General features: G+C 41.4%; 1 long non-coding RNA gene across 1 annotated transcript; it reads left to right on the plus strand.

The window, feature by feature from the left end:
• The first annotated feature begins 1,529 nt into the window (after positions 1-1,529).
• LOC105009558 lies at positions 1,530-12,157 on the plus strand. The gene is made up of 4 exons (XR_827821.3): positions 1,530-1,607; positions 3,683-3,728; positions 10,344-10,607; positions 10,990-12,157. It is a non-coding gene; the product is annotated as an uncharacterized LOC105009558 (long non-coding RNA).
• The last annotated feature ends 11,633 nt before the right edge of the window (positions 12,158-23,790 follow it).

Here is a 23,790-nt window from a genome sequence, read left to right on the forward strand (position 1 = left end):
TATTCTTTGGGGATGCTTTTCTGCAAAGGGGACAGGACGACTGCATCATATTGAGGGGAGGATGGATGGGGCCATGTATCGAGAGATCTTGGCCAACAACCGCCTTCTCTCAGTAAGAGCATTGAAGATGAGTCGTGGCTGGGTCTTCCAGCATGACAACGACCCGAAACACACAGCCAGGGCAACTAAGGAGTGGCTCCGTAAGAAGCATCTCAAGGTCCTGGAGTGGCCTGGCCAGTCTCCAGACCTGAACCCAATAGAAAATCTTTGGAGGAAGCTGAAAGTCCGTATTTCCCAGCGACAGCCCCGAAACCTGAAGGATCTGGAGAAGGTCTGTATGGAGGAGTGGGCCAAAATCCCTGCTGCAGTGTGTGCAAACCTGGTCAAGAACTACAGGAAACATATGATCTCTGTTATTACAAACAAAGGTTTCTGTAGCAAATATTAAGTTCTGCTTTTCTGATGTATCAAATACTTATGTCAAGCAATAAAATGCAAATTTATTAAAATGTGATTTTCTGGATTTTTGTTTTAGATTATGTCACTCACAGTTGAAGAGTACCTATGATAAAAAGTATAGACTTTTACATGCTTTGTAGGAAGTAGGAAGACCTGCAAAATCGCCAGTGTATCAAATACTTGTTCTCCCCACTGTACGGCTAATACACAAGTTTCCATCTTTAAAACAGTTTTCACCCGCAAACATTTTCACAGGTGATTGTTTGATGACGTAGAGGTCTCAGAAAATCATGTAGCAAATATGATACAATTGCCATTACAGGGTTTCAATAACATATTTTATTCTTCAACAAATTCATTTTGGTAGCGTCCATTGACAGATGTTTACTATTATTGTACAATGTATGTATGAGTCATATTTCTCCTGGCCAAAATGTTCCCAGTCAGCAGACCTATATAATACTGGGGAGTCAGTACATTCCCATTATCTCGACTTCATCGACTTTTGAACTTTTTTAAATCTACTCTCTCAATTTAAAACCGCCAATAAACAATAAGGGATAGGCAATAATAGCCTTTAGGCAATAAGGTTCTCTCCACATGTTGAGTGTGCAAGTCGCACCAAGTCGGGATTCACAAAGTTGTAATGATGATTGACTTAGAAGTGTTCGAAGCCTGCATCCTTCAGCTCTTGAGTCTTGTAGCCCTTCCAACTGTCGGAGTACAGGTGCTGGTCATAAAATTAGAATCATCAAAAAGTTGATTTATTTCAGTAATTCCATTCAAAAAGGGAAACTTGTATAATGTATACATTCATTCCACACATATTTCAAGTGTTTCTTTCTTTAAATTCTTATGATTATAACTGACAACTAATGAAAACTCCAAATTCAGTATCTCAGAAAATTTGAATATTGTGAATAGGTTCAATATTGAAGACACCTGGTGCCACACTCTAATCAGCTAATTAACCCAAAACACCTGCAAAGGCCTTTAAATGGTCTCTCAGAAATCAATTGCTGAGGTAAAATGCGGCGTTGTTCTTGCATTTGGTGTAGAGCAGCTCATCAATTTCAACGACTGTCTCCTCCCCTCAGATTTGTCCTATATTCGGCGCCATAAAAGCCCTCCATGAACACTTGCCTCAGGTAGTTGTTCCAGTCCTTATTCGTCTCTAACCAAGGGTCTTGTCAACGGGTCACAGGGTAACACAGAGCAGGGTTGCACAGCCGTCTGATCTGCCTCAGAGACGACAAGTCATCCTATTTCAGACTATTCCACAAGCAAGGTGCTCGTGTTTCTGTAGGTTAACAAAGTAAGGAATGGTTGTAGTTCAGAGCTTTATAAAAATAAAAGAAAAAAAGATGCATTGCACTCATCTATGAGACTTCAAAGAGTGCCAGCCAACTTTTGGATACAGAGTGCAGTGATATGTGCTGAGCCTATCGCTTGTTACCATGTATTATACACTACGATGAACTGGATCCAGTGGCGTGGTATTTACTTCTGAAAATGACAAGTGCAAATGTAGCACAGGTGCAACCAAGCCTACAATTGGTGTCGATGGGCAGGGAAATGGAAGAAAGATTCTACGTCATCAGGGAACCAGGGATTCCACGTCTATGAGACTTATTGCAGATATTTGTGTATTTTCTGAGGTTTTTGAAGGTTGACAAGGATCAGATAACACGCGAAAGTCAGCCTCGCTAGTGGGACTAAGCTCCCACTCCTGCATACATTTAGAATTTGTCCAACGCTTAGAAATTATCTTGGTTGTTTCCAAGGAGAAAACAGCACTGAAATAGGGGTCCCTTAACGCTTTAACTGTTGACATGGTTTGACATTGTATTTCCACATTGCGATTTAACATCCCGTTTGCACATTACTAAGTCACGTAAACATTCCCTCTGTAGTTAAGAAAGTTCACTTTAAATATTTCTTCAGAGAGAGAGACAGAAAGAGAGGCCTGAACCTGCATGCGCTAGTCAAAAAGCTCAATTTTTTTTCTAAAAAAAGAAAGGTTCAGCTAACGTCTACAAAATATCCAAATCCTTTGATGACTTAGGTGGTAAGCTAGCATGTATGCCTGCTCACATTGGGGAATGCGTGTGTGTGTGTGTGTGTGTTGTGTGTGTGTGTGTGTATACACATCTTCTTACATCTCCAGGGCTGACAGGATGGGTGTACGGAATAAGGCTTTCTTATTTGCAATCATAACCAGGATACATAACTGAAATGTGCACTTTACATTGGTAAAAGAGAGTAGCTTTTTAAATAATACATAAGAGATTGCTCCTGAATGCTGAAGCTCCAGACAGATCTTTCTAGAATCCCTTGTGACACTGTTAAAAACCGGAAGATGCATTTCCAAAATAAGTTCAATGTTAGAGAACAAAAACCTTGACACCACTCCCAACCATCCGATTGCTGCTTTCAATTAGTTCCAATACCTTGATAATCTGGTCCAAATGAACATTATAACATTTGCTGATTTTCTCTGTAAATGTTAGTGTTTGTAAGTCATCTTGAACCATGCCATTTTATTATATTTGACCACTTGAAAGTCTGCATTTCAATAGTTCTGTAAGGATGAAATATGCCATCTGAGAAGTACTTAGGATTGTGAATTTGGAACAAAAAGAAGAGCTTATTCTGCCCTCAGCCATCACCTGAAAGAGAAATTAAGGCATTATTAATAGACTGTTCAACGCCTCAAAAGTAAAAAAAAAGTTGCGATAATTAGAGGAAATAGCTCAAAGTCATTCCATGCTTTCCCTCCTACATTCACAGATGGTGTTTGAGCACTTGTCACTAGGTGAAACCAGGAGAGAAATTACACACAACAAAATTAATAACTGAAAGTGGCTTTTCTGAAATATTTCTGTCTGAACTTTCTAAAAAGTATTGTGCAAGTGAGACCAGCACACATCGGACTGAATAACCTGACACAAAGTCAGTATGAAATCTGATACTGTGGTGAGAACGATTCCCGGTGTCAGCTCACACTGCTGACCAATGAACACTCGGGTTTCCTGTCTGAATTGGCTATGCTAATTAATTGATAAACTTTTTAAACAAAGCCTTTGACTTTTGGCTGTCAGTCCATCGATGTATTCACTTACTCAAGTGCTTTTCTGATTCAAGTTGATAAAGCTACAGAGAATAGAGAGTCAACAAGACACATTAACCTCACTTGCTGTAATGTTTTTTTTTTTCCACAAAGGGAATTGTTTGCTGAATTATGCCTGTGTGCTGCTGATGACTTGGAGGTAAACTTAATTACTTTTCCTTTAATATATGCACATTTTTAATCAGCATTGTTTTATGAAGTGGAGCCCTTTTGGGATGCCCTCTTAGTAACCTCCCCACCCCCCTACCCCTCACTTCGCCTGATATAAAGAGAAATCTTCTGCCCTTTCCTTCCCCTTCATCTGTCCCCACCCAGGCCCCTATTCCAACCCTGCCCGTCCTCTGGCTGTGGTTCCACTTTCACCCTGCTACATTTAATGGGCATAAGCCCTGCATTACTTGCCCTGTCGAACAAAGTTTTTGTCCGCTCCCACACCCTGTTGCAGTCCACAGCACTGATCGTTTCTCAAACTTCAAACCCGCCCTCAACTCACCGCTGACCTCACCATCTCTTCCGTGCCAGCATGGAAAACACCTGTCACCGCAGAGGTGGGTCTTTGGGACCCACTGTGAGCCCTGCGTGTTGATGGTGCTGACATGGTAATGGAGACAGGTCATTCTTGAATTGCGGTGGTAAATGCTGTGGTAAGTCTTTATCTTGTAAAAACCTCCTTTGAAAAAACAAAAACATAGAACACGTGTTCAGTTTCCAAATAGGAAATACATTTATTTATTAAAGGCATGACACTACCGGGCATGTGTAGAAATGTAGCGACATGTTTCGGGGATTTAGAGAAATCTACAGTATAATGTCCTTTGTCATTAGTAGGGGCTATAATTGGGTTTTCAAGATAGGAGGACTATGTATAAAAGTGTTGTAATTTCATTTAAAAGAAAAGTAGAGAATCTACACATAGTTAATGCTTGATTTAAAATCAAAACTTTTGAGTATGGAGCCAAAAGAAGAAAATTAATGTCCCAATAATTTCAGAGAGCACTGTATAATATTTAGAATGTTAGACAGTAAACAAGTGCTGTCAAAGCATTATTTTCTCATGTTTTACATACAGTCTTTCCAAACTATCAGATGGGAATAAGAATGTAAAATCATTCAGATAATTTTTTGTCTAAGAGCTGTATGAAAAGACTACCTGAAAGTTTGCTTTTGGAGTGATGGACATTTTGCAGTGACTGGTGATAATTCCATTTCTAATGGAAGTTCTAAAAGCAGCGACCAAAAGCCATGTGGATAACTTAAAAAGTCCTTTGTCATCTTGAAAGTATTCACATCCCTTTGCTTTCTCCACATTTTGTTGATAAAGATTTTGGAGACGAACTGCATTGTGGGATTGTTGACGTGCTGTACTCTGCCTGCTGTTACCTACCTGACTACCTGCCAAACTTTTTCGAATTTACTCGATATAAACTAATTGGTCAAAATTCTATTTTAGAGTTTTTCCAACGCAATATTTATCTGTTGACCTCTTACCCAACTTTTCTACACCGGGACTCTTTTTGGACATAATTAACAGAACTACTCACCCCTGAACACCGGAGGCTAAGTATCATTACAATGCCTTTTCACTGTAATTGTTGTAGCAACAACACGGAGGAGAATGTTCGTCTTAAGTTAAAGATAGCAGAGTTAGAGGCTCGGCTTCTGACGCAAATGCCAGGCAAGGATTATGCTAGTGTAGAAATAGAAAAATCTGCGTCAGTGCCACCAGGTAGAAACGATAGTTTTGTTAGCCCCCCGGCACAGCTCCTGCAGCCGGGCAATAACTTTCTCTTGGTCACTGGGAAGAAATGCCGTCGACCAGTTAAACCTGAATCGTTGCTAAAACCAACTGAGACTTTGAACAGGTTTTCCCCACTGGAGTCGGAGTCAAGGCCCGAGCCGTCTTCGGAGGGGAATGGTCGGCAGGCATGTTCTACCGGTGGACTTGAAAAACTGAAAACTTTAGTCATTGGCGATTCCATCACACGCAGTATTAGACTAAAGAATCAGCCGGCGATCGTACATTGTTTACCGGGGGGCAGAGCCACCGACGTAGCCGCAAATCTGGGGTTGGTGCTAGCGAAGTCTAAAACTGGCAAGTATAGAGAGTACAGAGATATTGTTATCCACGTTGGCACCAACGATGTTAGGATGAAACAGTCAGAGGTTACGAAGCAGAACATAGCATCAGCGTGTAAATTAGCTAGAAAGATGTGTCGGCATCGAGTAATTGTCTCTGGCCCCCTCCCAGCTAGGGGTGGTGACGAGCTCTACAGCAGACTTGCGCAGCTCAATCGCTGGCTGAAAACGGAGTTCTGCCCGTCGCAGGAGGTAGAGTTTGTAGATAACTGGCCTTCTTTTTGGGACTCTCCCAGAAATAGGGCCAGGCCTGATCTGCTGAGGAGCGACGGACTCCATCCTAGCTGGAGTGGTGCTCTTCTTTTGTCTAGGAACATTGACAGGAGTCTCACTCCTATAGCTTTAACATGAGATAGGGTGCAGGTCAGGCTGCAGGCTGTTAGCCAGCCTGCTAGCATAGTGGAGTCTGTCAATAGCATAGCCAGAGTAGTTAGTACAGCTTTACCTATTGCCACTGTGACTCGTTCCAGGCTGAGAAAAGTTAAACAAGGTAGTGCTAACAAAAACAACCTTATTAAGATAAAGCCTTCCTCCACCTCGGTCAAAAATAAAAATAATTGTATCACTTCGCATCTCAAAATGGGACTCCTAAATATTAGATCTCTTGCTCCAAAGGCAGTTGCGGTAAATGAATTAATCTCTGATCATAAACTAGATGCTATTGGTTTATGTGAAACGTGGCTAAAGCCTAATGAATTCACTGCCTTAAATGAGGCCTCTCCTCCTGGCTATACTAGTGATCATATCCCTCGTGCGTCCAGAAAAGGAGGGGGTGTCGCTAATATTTATGACAGTAAATATAAACTTACTCTCAAACATATCACAGAGTTTCATTCTTTCGAAGCTTTACTCATGAAAGTTAACCAGGCCGATAAATCATTTTACATAGCTACTATTTATAGGCCCCCCGGGCCATACACATTGTTCCTCAATGAGTTTCCAGAATTCTTGTCTAACCTTGTAGTCATGGCAGATAGTATTCTAATTTTTGGCGATTTCAATATCCATATGGAAAACCCCAATGATCCTCTTCAAAAAGCCTTTCAAGCCATAATCGACTCAATGGGTTTCATCCAACATGTCTCAGGTCCAACACATTGCCACAATCATACCTTAGATTTAGTCCTGTCACGAGAAATAGATATTGTAGATCTAATAATTTACCCCCAAAATCCTGGATTATCGGATCACTGTCTTATTACATTTACCGTTAAAACAAGAAATCCACTTGCCCCCCAAACAATGAGTTTCAAAAGCCGTACTATAAATTCTCGGATTACAAATAAATTCCTTGATATTCTTACTAGTTCGCTCATAAATGACAGAGTAAATAAATCTGTAAACGATCAAATCGAGGATCTAAACTCAATACTGCGAAATACATTAGACATAGTTGCACCACTAAAAACTAAAGAAATACGCAATAAGAAACTTGCTCCTTGGTACACCGACAATACTAGAGCACTTAAGCAAGCCTCCAGAAAATTGGAGCGAAAGTGGCGCTCCACCAAGTTGGAAGTATTTAGACTAGCCTGGATAGACAGTACAGTACAATACCGAAAATCACTCACGTCTGCTCGATCAGCTTATTTCTCCAACCTGATTGAGGCAAACAAAAACAATCCAAAATTTCTCTTTGATACAGTTTCAAAGTTAACAAAAAAGCAAAGCTTAGCAAGTGAAGTGGGTCTTCACTTTAGTTGTAATGAATACATGAACTACTTTGATGAAAAGATCGTCACCATTAGAAAACAAATAACTGAATCCTTAAATAGTTATGGTCCTAAAAATCTCAGTTGTCCAAAAAATTTCCGGAACCTCCCTGCTCAGGTGTCTATGGGGACACTTGAGTTTTTTGATACTGTATCGCTCGACACATTTACAAAATTTGTAATGAGTTCTAAACCCACAAACTCTCAGCTAGACCCGATTCCTACAAAATTACTTAAGGAGTTATTTCTTGTGCTAGGTCAGCCAATGCTGAACATAATAAATTGCTCCCTTTCCTCCGGATGCGTACCAAACTCATTAAAAATTGCGGAAATTAAGCCTCTTCTAAAAAAATCTAATCTAGATCCCGACATATTAAACAATTATAGGCCAATATCGAACCTCCCGTTCCTCTCAAAAATCTTAGAAAAATGTGTTTCCCAACAACTGAATGTCTTCCTAAAGACAAAAAACATTTATGAAATATTCCAGTCTGGTTTTAGATCTCATCATAGTACTGAGACTGCACTCGTGAAGGTAACAAATGACCTTCTAATGGCCTCAGACAAAGGTTCCGCATCCGTCCTGTTGCTTCTTGATCTTAGTGCTGCTTTTGACACTATTGATCACTCCCTTCTCTTAGAGAGACTGGAAACCAATATTGGGCTACGTGGACATGTTCTAGCCTGGTTTAAATCTTATTTATCTGAAAGATATCAGTTCGTTAGTGTGGATGGCATATCCTCTGACAAGTCAAAGGTATGCTTTGGAGTTCCTCAAGGCTCGGTTCTGGGCCCATTACTTTTCTCACTATACATGCTCCCTCTGGGCGATGTAATCCGAAATCACAATATTAACTTTCACTGTTATGCTGATGACACACAGTTATATATTTCAATGAAGCATGGAGAAGCCCCTAAATTAGCTATTTTGGAAGCATGCGTTTCAGATATTAGGAAGTGGATGACAGAGAATTTCTTGCTCTTAAACTCAAATAAAACAGAAATGCTCCTTTTAGGACCCAAAAAACAAAGAGCGTTGTTAGCAGATCTCACTGTGAACCTCGACGGCTGCATGGTCGTATCCCAAAAAACTGTAAAAAACCTTGGCATTACCCTTGACCCTGACCTCTCTTTTGAAGAACATATAAAATATGTCTCAAGAGTTGCTTATTTTCATCTTCGAAACATCGCAAAAATTAGAAACTTTCTATCAAAAACTGATGCAGAAAAATTAATTCATGCTTTCGTTACTTCTAGATTAGATTACTGCAATGCTCTTCTCTCTGGTTATCCAGACAAATTAATAAATAAACTTCAATTAGTGCTGCACACAGCTGCTAGAATCCTAACTAGAACAAAAAAATTTGAACACATTACTCCTGTCCTGGCATCCTTACATTGGCTGCCTGTTAGGGTTAGGGCTGATTTTAAGGTTTTACTCTTAACCTATAAATCAATACATGGACTTGCTCCTACTTACCTTGCTGAAATGATCCAGCCATACATACCTACACGTAACCTTAGATCGCAAGATGCAGGCCTTTTAATTGTACCTAGAATTTCTAAACAAACAGTTGGCGGCAGGGCCTTTTCTCATAGAGCTCCACTCCTGTGGAATGATCTGCCAATTAAGGTTAGAAATGCAAACTCAGTGCAAACTTTCAAGTGTCTACTAAAAACTCATCTCTACAGCACGGTTTATAATTAGGTGTAGCCTGGCCCGGGGGCGTGAGGGTGACCAGTAGGCTTGATACTGTCCACCCTTGCTGTCTTGCCAGGTGGGCTCTCGTCGCCACTGGGATGTCCTCCCTCCAATGCCCTTCGGGGGAAGAGTCACTGGCTTGTTGTTGACTCTCTATTGCGCACTTGTGCAGTTGGGCTGTACGCTGCTAGCAATACTCGGCCCTCATTCAGGGGGGTTGCGGTTGGTGGGTGTCCCTTTGGTTGATGCCTGGCAATGTGGTTGGATTGATTTCCTGCCTGTTGGGCCCTGTCCGGGGCCTCCCCCGGGTAGGGCCACAGTGTCACCGGACCCCCCCGTCTCAGTTTCCAAGGTGTTACGCTGCTATATTATTGTGCTGGGGGACATGAGGGATGTACTACTAACTTTTCTCCGTTACCTCCAATTTTAAATTTTAGAAGGAGATGAGGTCCTGGTCCACACCGGCGGATTACCTGGTTTGGGGGGACCGTTGCTGTTCCTGTCCTTGTCCACCTGGTCATACTTCTGACCTAGTATAAAATCGAATATACTCTGGATTTAGCCAAGAGAAATGTATTTATTATTCCAATTGGACTCTTAATATCTCACCCGGCACAGCCAGAAGAGGACTGGTCACCCCTCTGAGCCTGGGTCCTCTCTAGGTTTCTTCCTAAAATTCGACCTTCTTAGGGAGTTTTTCCTAGCCACTGAAATTCAACACTGCTGTTGTTTGCTCCTTGGGGTTTAAGGCCGGGTGTCTCTGTAAAGCACTTTGTGACAACTGCTGTTGTAAAAAGCGCTTTATAAATAAATTTTGATTGATTGATTGATTGATTGAAATTGTTCTCAAACCCCTGTAGTTGTGCAAAAAAATTAACGTTTGGACTCACCCCATAATCTCATTGGACAACATCCTTATAGCACACTAAACATTTTACCTGCCTAGAAAATAAACTGAAGAAAAAAAGTTCACCCACAGTTTTTCACCTGAATGCATCTTTTATGATGGTGAGGGTGAAAATGTATTGAGAGCTAAAGCATTTTTAAGCAAACTTTTGTTTATTTGGAATGTGAATTTGCACCTGAATTTGTACTCAGAAGTCCCAACCTCAACCATATTTCACGAACAAACCTGGCACCATTGATTTGTCCATCTTCATCTGAAACCCTTTTATTCGTCACTATATTTGCTTTCCGTCCCCAGATCACCCCACGGCCCACCTGTCTACTCAGAGTGGTGCCTCCCCGGCCATGCTCAGTAGCGACCTTCAGGTTGACGGGTCCGAAGACAGGACGTGCGGCGAGATGGAGCCGACCTTTGACCTGGATGCGGATCAGTACCGGCGGGGCACTCACAGCCACGAGAGCCAATTAACGTGGGAGCATGCAGTGGCACACCATGGACCGGAACCATCCACAGGGCGAGCTGCCGTTCCTAATCTCTTAATACCTCGCCGCGGCCTCCAAGGTGACCTCATCTATCGGATTCCGTCACCACACCGTGTGCCGTTACACCAGTGACTGGGGAAGAGGACATTACCAAACCCCACGTACCAAGACAGCAAACCATGATTCAGATAATAGCGCTGTTTATTCACTGGAAGAAAGTGTTTTATATGAGTTTCTTAAAAGTAAAGTTGTGCTGGCCTTAATAAGCGACACCATTCATAGTACATTGGGGAGGAAGTTAAACTTCAAATCAAAGTGAGAAACTCAATGCTTTGTCTGACTGAATACCTAGTCTTGACACTGACAATTTGATGAAAGTCACTCTGGCGTGGAATACATCAACACTTGTGTGACTTGCACATTTAAAAACGCTTTTTTTTCATATTTTCTTTTTTTTACAGATGCCTGCCAATAGCAAACCAGGTCACGAGGGATGAAAGCAGAAAAATGAACCCAGGCAGAATAGTTTTCCTTTCCCTCCCCAAATTGTCTTTGTTTCCTGTGCATCTGCCTGAGTGATTACCAGATATCAGTATGAGCGATATCTCTCCACTCCGATGGACAGGCACTGTGGAAAATGGATGACTATTATCAACAGAAACCTCAAAGGTAGTCACCATGCAAACATGGCAGATGCATCCAATCTTGATCTGAGCTAAAGGATTCACTTTGAAGACAACTCTGCACTTTGAAGTCTGATTCTCTATTTGTATTTACTTATTTTCAGCCTCTCTCTGCGGAGATATGACCCATCCATGGGTGCAATATCTGCTTAGTAAACATATCATTCTCCGACAAGCAGATAGGAAGAGGTTGAAGTCTGTTTGGCCCTTAGAAAAATAGACTCAAACAGATAAACAAATCAAGACCAGACCCTGGGAGAGAAAAAAACTACAGTTCTCCATCTTTATCTCGCGTATCACCAGGATATGCTTTCCCTAGCCCTTTCTTCCATGCCTGCCCTCCTTTCATTCTTTCACTCACTCTGACCTGAGATGACCTTTTTTCTCACAGTCCTCTCAACTGTACAGTGTGTATTTCACTTGCACACAATAGCTGCAATCTGATAGCATTTTAAGGTATCTTTGTGAAAGACCATGGGCTCGTTCTATAGTGTGTGATGTTTGTTCATGCCCATGCATTTGTGGTTGTTTGTGTTTGTGTGTGATAGTGTGTGTGTTGGGGGGGGGGGGGGGTCCATAGCATAGCTTATTTAAATGTGGAGGATTCTGCAGAATATACTGTTCAAGTTATCAGAAAATCAATTTACTGTAAACTCTTGTTTTCTATCAAATTAACCCCATTCCAGAAGTAGGCGTCCTCCAATTGTGAATCCAACTATATTTTACCATCACAGTGTCCCCTTGCCCCTCCTTTATGATAAGTAATCCTCAACAACACCACTGTGTGAGTGAATCATTAAGAGGATTTCAAGCTCTTGGACAAGACAAACACAATTTAGTATCTGAGCTTCATGGACCTGAAAAATATTTTGTTGGACAACAATCATTTGCTTTACTTTGCAATGCTAATTTTCCAGCAGTGATACATTTTAATAAAATCTACAACCTCCCCATTGTATATCCTATTCTCTTAATGTATGAGTCTGAACCAATTTAGGAACTTCAACAATTTATTTGTGTACATAAACCTCAGGGTACCAAGTACATCAAACCAATTTTAGGGATACATTTGAATACTGATTGACTTTTTTACAAAGTCATTGTTTTTGAATTGATGAAAGTGACTCAATTGACAAAACGCAGAAAGCTAAGCGAATGTATTCTACAGCAATTTCCAGTTGTGCTCATGTAAATTTAAACAAACAAAAAGTTGTAATGCTTTAGTTTGACAAATTACTAGCTTTTTTCAGTCATCTGATTCTAATTTGAAAAATTTCAAATTTTGTGTCTGAAATAAAAAGCTCTCGTGCGACTTGCTTGACACACCCAGATCTTTTCTAAATCCAACACAGTACAGCCACAGATCAGGGAAACAGCCCTTGCTGCTTATCAAAACGTGGATAACTAATATATTCAGCAGGCCATTAGAAGCTCATGACGATGCATTAATGGAGGCTGATAAAACCATGCTAATTCCCAGACCGAGGTTTTGTCATGGCTGATCAAATCATGCCGCTTGCTCATCATAATTAATTACTGATATGGGGCAGATTGTAAGTGATGTGTGTGCCGAGCACTCAAGTGTCTCCCTTGTTTCAATGCCTCCATCTTGTCATTTCCCCATCTGCCTCCTCAACCTAAATCCTATGTCCCCATAAGAGGTGCCTCAAGGGTTGGAGTTACCTCAGATGATGATGCGAATGAGGGGACAGCTTTATTTGGGGCATACACCTCCAATGACTGCACTCTTAGCAGGTCAATTTGGTGTCTGAGCCTCCTTGGTGAGTAACTACAGGGGCATCTTGGGGCACAGGTCAAACCAATTTCTGTGAAACAGAAACTAAATTACGATGGATTTTGTCCATGGCACATGCTGGTCTTTTAGATCCAGACCCAATTTCTCCCCCTTGCTTCCCCAAATTTGTTGTATTCATATTCTTCTTATGACGTGTCATGGCAGGCACTCCTAACTAGTACATACCGACAGATGCCGCTCAATAGCATCATAGAATATGTATGCATGGCATGCTCAAGTTGTATCGTTTTAAGCTGCAAAATGCATGTTTTTTATTCTCAAAATAAAATTGATATATTGCATGTTTAATATGCAATATGCTTAATCAGCGAGAATGTTGCTACGCCAGCGTACTTGCTAGCAGTACAATTTATTTTTCACAAACTCTGCTAGCTAATGACTACATTGGTTGCTTTGTCTGTTTAAAGTACATTTGACAACATTATGATGGAAGAGTTGTTTCATACAGACTATTTGCCATGGGAAAATTTCTCCAGGCCACAATAGTGTAATTCAGGCAAAACAGTAATTAGCTCCCCATTCAAAGAAAGTAATTAACTACCAAATATTACTAGTAAATATAAAAATATAAACCTAGCTTTGTTCCAACTAAAAACGCAACATACAAAGAACATGATTTACCAACCTGTACTGCATAGAAATTGATATTTTCTTTGGAACTGCAATAATACATATGATCTGTTTAAATAGGTGCACTCTGGTCACATGGTCATCCATTTTAATATCTCTTTCTAGCTGAAAAGTCCCACCTTAAACAAATTATTGATTCAGATAATGAAATAAGTGACAACTGATTTGAGACAATAAAAACAAAGAGAGCAGTGCATCTCCTTCCACTAAATGAACTGCTGCACACATGAACCTGCTTTTGATTGGGATTGGTGGTGATCTGTCTGAGACAGGGTGAGGTCACGTTTAGACAAGGTGAGATCACTTTTTAAAACAATGTGTTTTTGGAGGAGCTCTGTAATTTCAATTAGGTGAACATGTGTCTGGAGTACATAATTAACATAGGGACTTTCTTTACTAGCTCACACTAGCACAGTGAGTGCTGTTAATGAGCCGTTCTATAATATTTGAAATGGTTGGATAGCCTACGCTCTGTTTAATCAAACGTAACTGGGAACAAGGAAATCTCCAGCCTCCGGCTGGAAACTTGAAAAATAACGAGCTCCGACCTGGAATTACAAGTAGGAAACTTGGACAACATATACGTTTCAATTTCCTGACTTAAGATTACTGACAATTGAGCACTGACTTTGAGTGTCCAGGTGTCCTTGAAGCACTTCTTTCTTGTTCACTTTGGTGTTTGTGATGGAGCTGCTCCCTCCACGACTCCGGAGTCCTCGTTGCCCAACCTTTGAATGCAAAGATGAATATTCATACCGACAGTGGAAAAGCCATTCTGATGCACTGCATGAGACGTATTTCTCCAACAATGTGCGGAAAGAACTTGGAAATTGTCCCACTATACAGTTTATTTTTCTAATCTTTATAATTTCACTGAGTCTACCTTTAAGCCATTCTGAAGTAGCTTGTGTGTTTTGGATTATTGTCTTCTTGCATGACCTGGCTGTGCTTTAGCTTCAGCTTGCAGACAGATGGTCTTAAATTCTCCTGTAGAATTCTCTGATACAAACCCCAATCATGTTTCCTTCAGTAACGACAAGTTGTTCAGGTCCTGAGGAACTGACTGCCTCAAAACATCTCTGATCACTGTGCGTGAGCGCTGGTATTGGCTAAAATCTCCACTTTTGATTTACCGGTATCCATCTATAGTACATTCTTCTGAGTCTTATCAGGTGTGTTATCATCAATGCAAGAGTTTAAGATTTTAAACTCCATGGGCCTACTGATATCATGGTTGATTTCCTATGGAGAGACTCAGGAATACGGTTTAAGGGGCTTGGTGACATTAGGTTTAATACTGTAGCTTTACCATACATACGGTTTAGATGGGTTCTTAAGGGGTCTATGCTTTAATTCCCTAAATGTAAATACCTGTATTTGATTTAAATACTTTTTGCAAAATGATCTTCTATTTTATTTTGTCCATTGGTTTCTAGGGTATTTTTGTCATTGTAAATTGTCATTTTTGACAATCTCTACCTCGAAAGATGAAGTGCAAAGTTTCAGGTCTGTTTTGGATAGTGCAGCACTTGGCAGGGCAATGAGGTGCGGAGGAGGTGATGAACTATGATTGCTCCGATCCTCCCCTTGCGACACCGTGCCCTGCCATCCGCGGGCCAGAGAACACCAGGAGCAGACGGAGAGAAGCAGGTAGAGGGGGCGGGCGATGAGGCGACAGACAGGAGATTGGGTCCATTGATGGAGCGCTCTATTGTTGCAGAGAGAACGCTAGTTTCTGGCGGATTGGAAAGCATTTCTCCAGAAGAGACTCAGCGGGCAAGTAGGACGAGTGACAAGAAACTGACAGGACAGCAGGGCAAATCTGTGTGGGCGGGGACACAATACCTCCGCTCTGCCACGTAGGGTACAGTAAGGAGACTGATTGCTTGGTTTTGTTTGGTGGTTAGTGATTTTGGCAGGTGGTTTGATGCAGCTGAGGGCTGTGTTTGCTCGCAGTCCATTGAAAAGTCTGCAGTCATGAATAAACAGTAGCTCACCACTGGTTGCTAATCGAGAGTCCCGTGAGAGGACATATTTAGGATGAGGCCCAATGCAGTCTCACTGCTTCCATTAGAAGGGTTCTCTGCCTCTCATTCTGACAGAGGAGGAGATGTGGCTCAAGGGTATTGTAAGGGAGGGTGTGTGTGCCAACCAAAAGAAATTAGCAACAATTGTGTGTGTGTGTGCTTATGAGTGGTAGGGGGTGAAAGAATGAGACTTGAGGAGAGAGAGACCCTGCAGAGTATCCCTACTGTCTCTCCTACCTTGTCAAAGACAAAGCCCTGAGTATGCCATGACTTTAAAGGGAAACTGATGCCTACTGTCCATTGTACTTTCTACAGAGCTAGGAAAGGTCAGTTGAGAGGATAAATTACTATATATACAGTACCAGTCAACCTATTCATTCAAGGGTATTTCTTGACTATTTTCAACATTGTTGAATAATAGTGAAGACCTCAAAACTATGACAAAACAAATATGAAATCTGTGGTTCAACACATTCCAAACAGTCTCAATTAGGTTGAGGTCAGGTGATCTGATGCAGTACTCCAATACTCTTTTTCGCAAATAGCCTGAAGGTTTGCTTTGGGTCATTGTCCCTTTGAAAAACAAATGATAGTGCCACTAAGTGCAAACCGGATGGGATGGCATATCGCTGCTGAAGGAACTGGATTTTGACCCGTTTTTGATTAATTCCAAATAGTCAATTAATGAATGTAACAAATTATTTTAATATATAAAGAGAGTATTACAATTACAGTACAAGTATCAAAGATAAAAGTTATCCGGAGAATCAAGATGTTTGCAAGAGCAAAGACGCAGGCAGAAGGAAAATGCAAGAGGGAGCTTTCCTAAAATCCACACTGGTTTATATTCCCTAACCAAAGGCGTTGGCGTTGGTTTACTGACCTAAGGATAACACTAGTCCTGAAGAATAGACGCCTTGTCATTTAGGGACACATTCCGATCTGTTCTGAGGCCATCTCATATGACAGAGTGGTGTTATCTCAAGAAGCAAGCAAGCTAGGCAATAACAAGCAAATATTTGGTCCCTGCATTCACACCTTACAAATGTTAACTGTTAACATAATGATTGCCAACTAGGATAGAAATTAAGTACTTAGATGTACATGTATATAATAGATAATGAAGAATAATTGAATATGTATTCCTTCAATGCAGAATATTGTCAGCCATGCTTGTTTTGTGTGCCTTGAATTCAAAATAAATCACAGATAGTGTCACCAGCAAAGCACCCCCACACCATCTCACCTCCTCCATTCTTCAGGGTGGGAACCACACATATGGAGATCATCTGTTCACTCACTCTATATCTCATAAAGACACTGCAATTGGAATAAAAAAATCTCAAATGTTGACTCATCAGACCAAAGGACAGATTTCCACAGATCTAATGTACATTTCTCACGTTTCTTCACTAAAGCAAGAATCTTTTTATTGGGGTTTCTTTGCAGTAATTTGAATGCGAAGGCCTGATTCACACATTCTCTACTGAACAGTTGTTGTTTAGATGTGTCTGTTACTTACTTACTCTGTGAAGCATTTACCTGTGCTGCAATTTAAGGTACAGTTAATTCAGTATCTCTAATGGACATATCTTCTGCAGCAGAGGGAACTCTGGGTGTTCCTTTCCTGTGGCGGTCCTCATGAGAGACAGTTTCATCATATCACTTGATGGTTTTTCCAATTGCATTTGAAGAAAGATATTTTCCTGGTTGATTGACCTTCAAGTAGTTATTAACTGTAATTTCTCCTTACTTATTTGAACTGTTCTTGCCGTAATATGGACTACTACAATACAGACAAACTGATGGTCTTTTGTATACCAACCCTTCCTTGTTACAACACAACTGATTGCCTCAAACCCATTAAGGCAAAATCAGTTTCACAACCTAACTTTAAACAAGGCACACCTGTTAATGTAAATGCACATCAAGTGACTAGCAAGCTGTCATTAGTGTGCCAAGCTGTCATTAGTGTGCCAAGCTGTCATTAGTGTGCCAAGCTGTCAACGGGTGGCTAGTTTGAAGAATTTGCAATACGAAATGTATTTTGATCTGCTTTTTGGTTACTATGTGGTTCCATATGTTATTTTATAGTTATTTGATGTATTCACTACTATTCTGCAATAAGGAAAATTGTAAAACTAAAGAAATACCCTTGAATGAGTAGGTGTGCAAACTTTTGCTGATGCTTTATAAAAACACTGATGAATTGAAACATTATGACCACCTGCCTAATATGCTGTTGGTCCTCCATGTGCCACCAAAACAGTGCCCGACCCACCAAGGCATGGACTCTACAAAACCCTTGAAGGTGCCCTGTGATATCTGGCACCAAGATATTAGCAGCAGATTCTTCAAGTCCTGTAAGCTGCGAGGTGGAGCAACTGTGGACTTGGACTTGTTTGTTCAGCACATCACACAGATGCTCAATCGGATCTGGGGAATTTGGAGGCCACAGCAACACCTAGAACACTCCATCATGTTCTTAAAACCATTCTGCAACAATGTGTTCAGTGTGGCAGGGTGCATTATCCTGCTGAAAGAGGCCACTGCCATCAGGGAATACCACTGCCATGAAGGGGCTGGTGTGCAACGATATTTAGATAGGTGGCATGTGTCAAATTCACGTCCACACAAATGCCCAGACCCAGGGTTTCCCAGCAGAACATTGCCCACAGCAACACACTCCCTTCATCAGCTTGTCATCTTCCCACAATGCATCCTGATGCCATCAGTTCCCCAGGTAAATGTTGCACATGTACACGGTCATCCAGAAAACGGGACTCATCGGACCAGGTGACCTTTTTCCACTGCTCCAGTTCCGACACTTTCGTGCCCATTGTAGATGCTTTCGACAGTGGACAGGGGTCATCATGGGCACTCTAACTGGTTTATGGCTACGCAACCCCATATGCAGCAGGGTGCGATGCACTGTGTGTTTTGCCACATTCCTCCCATTACCTTAATTACAATTTTCTGTGACTTGTGCCACAGTAGGCCTTCTGGTGGTTCAGACATCGATGAACCATGGGTGCCCAACACCCTGTGACCGGTTTGAGGTTTGTCCCTTCTCGGACCACTGTCGGTAGGTACTCACCACTGCAGCACCCCACAAGCCTTGCCGTTTCAGAGATACTTTGACCCAGTTGTCTGGCCATAACAATTTGGCCCTTGTTAAAGTCGCTCAGGTATTGTCTCATGTCCATTTCTGATGCATCCAACCCATTGACTATGAGAACTGATTTCTTGCTTTCCATCTAATCTACCCAGACGTTGACATGTACCCTTGTTTGGAGATGATCAAAATTATTCCCTGTGACTGGTCATAATGTTTTGGCTCATCAGTGTATATATACAACTACATTTTGCTTCCACTCAGGCCAGTTGCATCCTTGCCACATTTTTAGAAGTTATCCTAATGCTGTGGTAACCAGTCTTTCCCCATCACAACAACTGCTAGTGGGCTTGGGAGAGTTGTAGATCAGGAGCACTTTTCTGCTTAGTACTTTTCTTTCAGATTATCACACTGCTTCAACAACCAGGAAGGAAGCCAGAACCCACACAGTTGCTGAACAATTCTCCTATAGCTAACGACTATATTCAGCTTGCAGCCTCTGGACCCACCACAAGAAGTCCCTGAAGTGCAAAATGGCAAGGCGCCTCTAGCCAACTTTCCAACCCTTTTACTCAGACCAAACTGAGATGATTTCTTCATTTTCCCTGTCCTGTGCGGGATTCCAAGGCACGGTTGGTGTTCTGCAAGCAGGAGAACAACCGGGTCTCAATGACTGGTCACAGTGACTGTGATGCAGTGCCTTAACCTGCTGCTCCACTCAGGAGTTCCTCTGACCATATTTTAACCCAACGGTACAGACCATTAGGCGACACCGCACATATGTCATACTCAAAGAGACAGTATAACAAGGAGGGAGGCATCTAAGCTAGCACAGCCTGTGCTGTAGTTTCAGGTTCACGAGAACTCAGAGGACACGCTGATTATATATCTGTTCACAGCCCTGCATAAAATTTACTTCCTCTCAGAAATGCAAAGTAATGCTTTACCCCAAAGCAAAGCTTTCTATCCAAAAGATGACCTGTATTACTTTCCCTCTTTCTCTCGTGTTTGTGCATGTGTAGTTGTCCTTTCACATATTCCTCTCTAAGGACCAACAATATGCATCTGTGCAACGTTGAATGTAGCACAGTTCTAGGGGACATGTTTTCATGGCATAGTTAGGAATGAAGCAGCATTAAATTGACTCCCTCGCAGCAGAGCTGCAATATTACGGCATTGAGTTGCGTCATTCTGACAGTGTCACAAGATCTCACATTGAGTGTTGAAAATTTGCTCAGTAATGTCCAACATTGGTGTGGTAGATATCGAAGGTTTGCTTTATCTCGCCACGCTCTTTGACTCACCAAAAACTGCTGTCTTTTGCTTCTGGAGCTGGAAGGACTTGCAGAAACAAACTAACCATGTCAAAGTTCCTTCCACTCCAATGCACATTAAGCGAGATGTAGTCTTTAGACTTCAGTAACCAAGTTGAGTATTAGTTGAAAAAGTGTCCCACATTTCCTTGGAAGGTGACCGTGTAACATTGCCATTTTCAAACGTTGACACTATAAAAAAATATCACTTACGCAATGTGGTGTTCAGATTGGTGTTTATAAAAATCAGTTTAACTTTGATGTTTGAATCTTACTTGTTCAAACTCTATTGACACAAGCAATAGTAAGGGAAAACACGTACTGAATGCTAAACGCTGTCAGTGCTTCTCAGTTTTATGGCACATCCTTACTATTAATGCAGTTCAAGGAAGAATACAACTATTGTGTAAAAACTAAATTACACTTTTTGAAATTAGGAGGGGATAGAAAACTTGAGAAAAAAATGGAATAAATGAGACAGTTACTGGGGCCAACATTTTTACACCATTACTCCAGGTGATTCTCACGCTGCCCTGTCTTCTCATGTACAACTTAATTACTGGTTCTTTTCTCTTCATCTCTTCACTCCATTAGTCTGTGGGAAAACTTGAAGCATCTAAGAAACTTGTCACTGGGATCCTCTGTCCTCTGACATCAGTGTGGGGGAGAGCGACTGACACTGTTGGCCTGCAGAATGAGACTCTCATTCAATTAATTACTACAACCTTGATATGGAGGAGTTGTGTCAGCTGAGAATGTCTCTCCCACCATGAGAAGGAAAACACTGTGTCAATGATCTGATGGAAAGAGAAGAGAGACAGGGAGACCGAGGGAGACAGAGATTCATTAACATCATTTTATTTATACTCTGAGCTGTGCTAATTGATATTCTGATCATTTTGCTGTATGTTTGCTGTGGGGATTATCTGTGTGTGACGCGGGTGTATTTGTGTGTGTGTGTACTCTAAAAACCCAGCAGGTCTTAATTACACATATCCATCTCAAACCGGAGCAAAGTGGCGAGAGGATTACCTCAAATCCTCTTCGAGTCCAAATCAATAGATAAAGGCAGGAGAAAAAAAACAAAAAGACCCTCCACTGCACTCTACCTCGCCACGGTAGAGGCTTTGATCTCGTTTTACCATGCTTAATCTCTCTGTCACACTACTACACCAGCAGAGTTTAACCAGCCCTAATAAACATTCACACAGATTCCAGAACAGTCTGGAGAATGGTTGGGAGGCTGGATTCCACTGAGGATGTTGGATCATGATGCCTTGCGTGTCCTGAATTCTGATGACCGTGATCATGAGAGAATGGGCGGGAGGACTTCTTGAGCTGCAGGATGCATTCATCACCTCATCTCTGGTGCAGAATGACCACGTCCTGTCACCAACCCTGTCATCACATCCATCGCCACACCCATCAATCAACACCTCTCCCTACAGATGGGTGACAAATTAAAGGAAAAACCAACAAAGTGCCTCGGTAAGGTGTTGGGTCACCAGAACAGCTCCAAATCGCCTTGGCATAGAATTTAGTGTCAGGAACTCTACTGGAGGGATGGAACAACATTCATCCTCATCAAACCAGTCATGTCATTTCCATACTCATCAAACCATTGTTCTGGAAGATACCACTCCCATCAGGATAGAAAGGTTTCACAGTAGGATGAAGGTGATCACTCAATGTCCTTGATAATCATAACTTTGTAATACCTTCCCTCTAAGGGGAAAAGTGGACCCAAACCCTGCCAGGAAAAGTGGACCCCCCCCCCCCCCCCAAGCATTACAGAGCCTCGGGACCCCCTTAGTGTAGGGGTGAAGCATTCAGGCCTGTACTGTTCTCTTGGGGTACATCACACATGCACACACCCACTTGTCGAGAAGGTGGTGAAGGATGACTCATCTGACCAAACCACTTTTTTCCACACCTCCAGAGACCAGTGCCTATGGTTTTTGCACCACAAGAACAAATATGCATTTGTCTTCTTAATGAGTGGTGTATACACTGCAACCTTACCATAATGTCCCTCTCTGTGTCGTTCTCGGCAGACTGTTCTTCCTGACACGGTCTGATCATGCTGTTAGAATCTGTCCATTTTTGATCCATGAACAAAATTAAAGCAACTGGAAGTCAGGGGAGAGGCATCTTTTATTCAGCATGAGGCTACAATGTTAACCTTCCATAGTTCTTTAATTTTTTTCCAATAATTACACAGTTAACACAGTCTTTTATGCCAGGACAGATAGGAGGTGGCCAGTGGTCATAACCAACCATTACACAGTCCAATATCCTCCAATAAGAAAGGTTTATCCTACAAAATACCCTTGTATGGTGTGTTTCAAGCTATGGTCAATGGGCCTATCCATTGATCCTATGACAGTCACATGGGCAACTCCTAGCGGGATGTATGGACAGGATGTAGGCCCATCTGTAACAGGCAACACATCCTATGTATTATTCTTTTTCAGGGTTAGTCAGCACATCTGTACACATCTGTTAAGTTTCTCATGCCCATTTCCTCTCAATGTCCTGCACTGAGTCTGGAAAAGAGTTGTTCTTCTGTATAACAGTCATCAGTTTCCCACTCCAATTTCCGACCCTAGATCTAAATGGAAATCTAACATTTGTAATTGTTCCTACTGAAATACTAGCCATTTGAGCAGTTTGTGACTGAATGTGACTGAAGCTCCTGCCATCCTTCCATGACGTTTTTATACTGCAAAACATCAAATGAATTATAATAAATAATGGGTACAGCTGATGGACAGGTCACACAACTGCTTTAACATAGCTCTTAGTAGCAACACAATAAAGTGTAGAAAGACAGCATGATATTCAAGCTTGGCTGTGCAGAAGTCAGCAGGGAATAATGAAAATGATATTACCATCCACTCCCCCCTTTCCCGTTCTCCATTGGAAACCACTCCCAGGGTGATTTTTGTACTTCCTTATTGCAAGTGCTGAATACAATTGCTAAAACAGTTACTAAATATGAGTCAAACAGAGCCTCCAAAAAGCTCCACTATCTTTAATGGCCAATTCAGCTCTTGGATAACATATGCTCTCAAAGTGCTGGGAGAAAAGGGATTGTGTCTGACAGTTACTTTACAATGTGCTTCCCCATTGCAGCAACAACATTACCCAATGAATAATGCAAGCCGCTTTGTTTTCTGCTATGAATTAATTGTTGGCATAATGGGATGAAGTGCACATTAATATATTGATTTGATTCTTATTTGATTTGTTAGCGTGGAAATAACACTGTGACAGGGCCAACCGAGTGGGAGCCTCAATTGATATATGAGTTAAGTGGAAGCATATGCAAACATTAATTACTCAATAAATCAAAGCAAAATGAGTTGGCTCAGAATATGAAAAAACTGATGATAAATACAATTTGAGCTCATTAAGAAGAACATTCCAGCACACACAATAGTCATATGGTGAACAGAAACAAACAAAAAACTGTTCTGGCAATTACCAGGTCTTCAACCAAGTTGGTTCTGTGTTTATTTTACTTTATTTGTCCCTTAGATTTCTTTCTCTTTCTTTTCTCACCACAAGCAGGCTGAATCACATATGTTTTTAGCAAAAAAGTGAGAAAGGCTTACAAATTTACTTTTATTCTGCCATAGTATGCATTTTCTTCTTGAACACTAATTTTGCAAAATT

Source organism: Esox lucius, chromosome 12 (assembly GCF_011004845.1).
Source record: "Esox lucius isolate fEsoLuc1 chromosome 12, fEsoLuc1.pri, whole genome shotgun sequence".
Classification (NCBI taxonomy): Eukaryota; Metazoa; Chordata; class Actinopteri; order Esociformes; family Esocidae; genus Esox; species Esox lucius.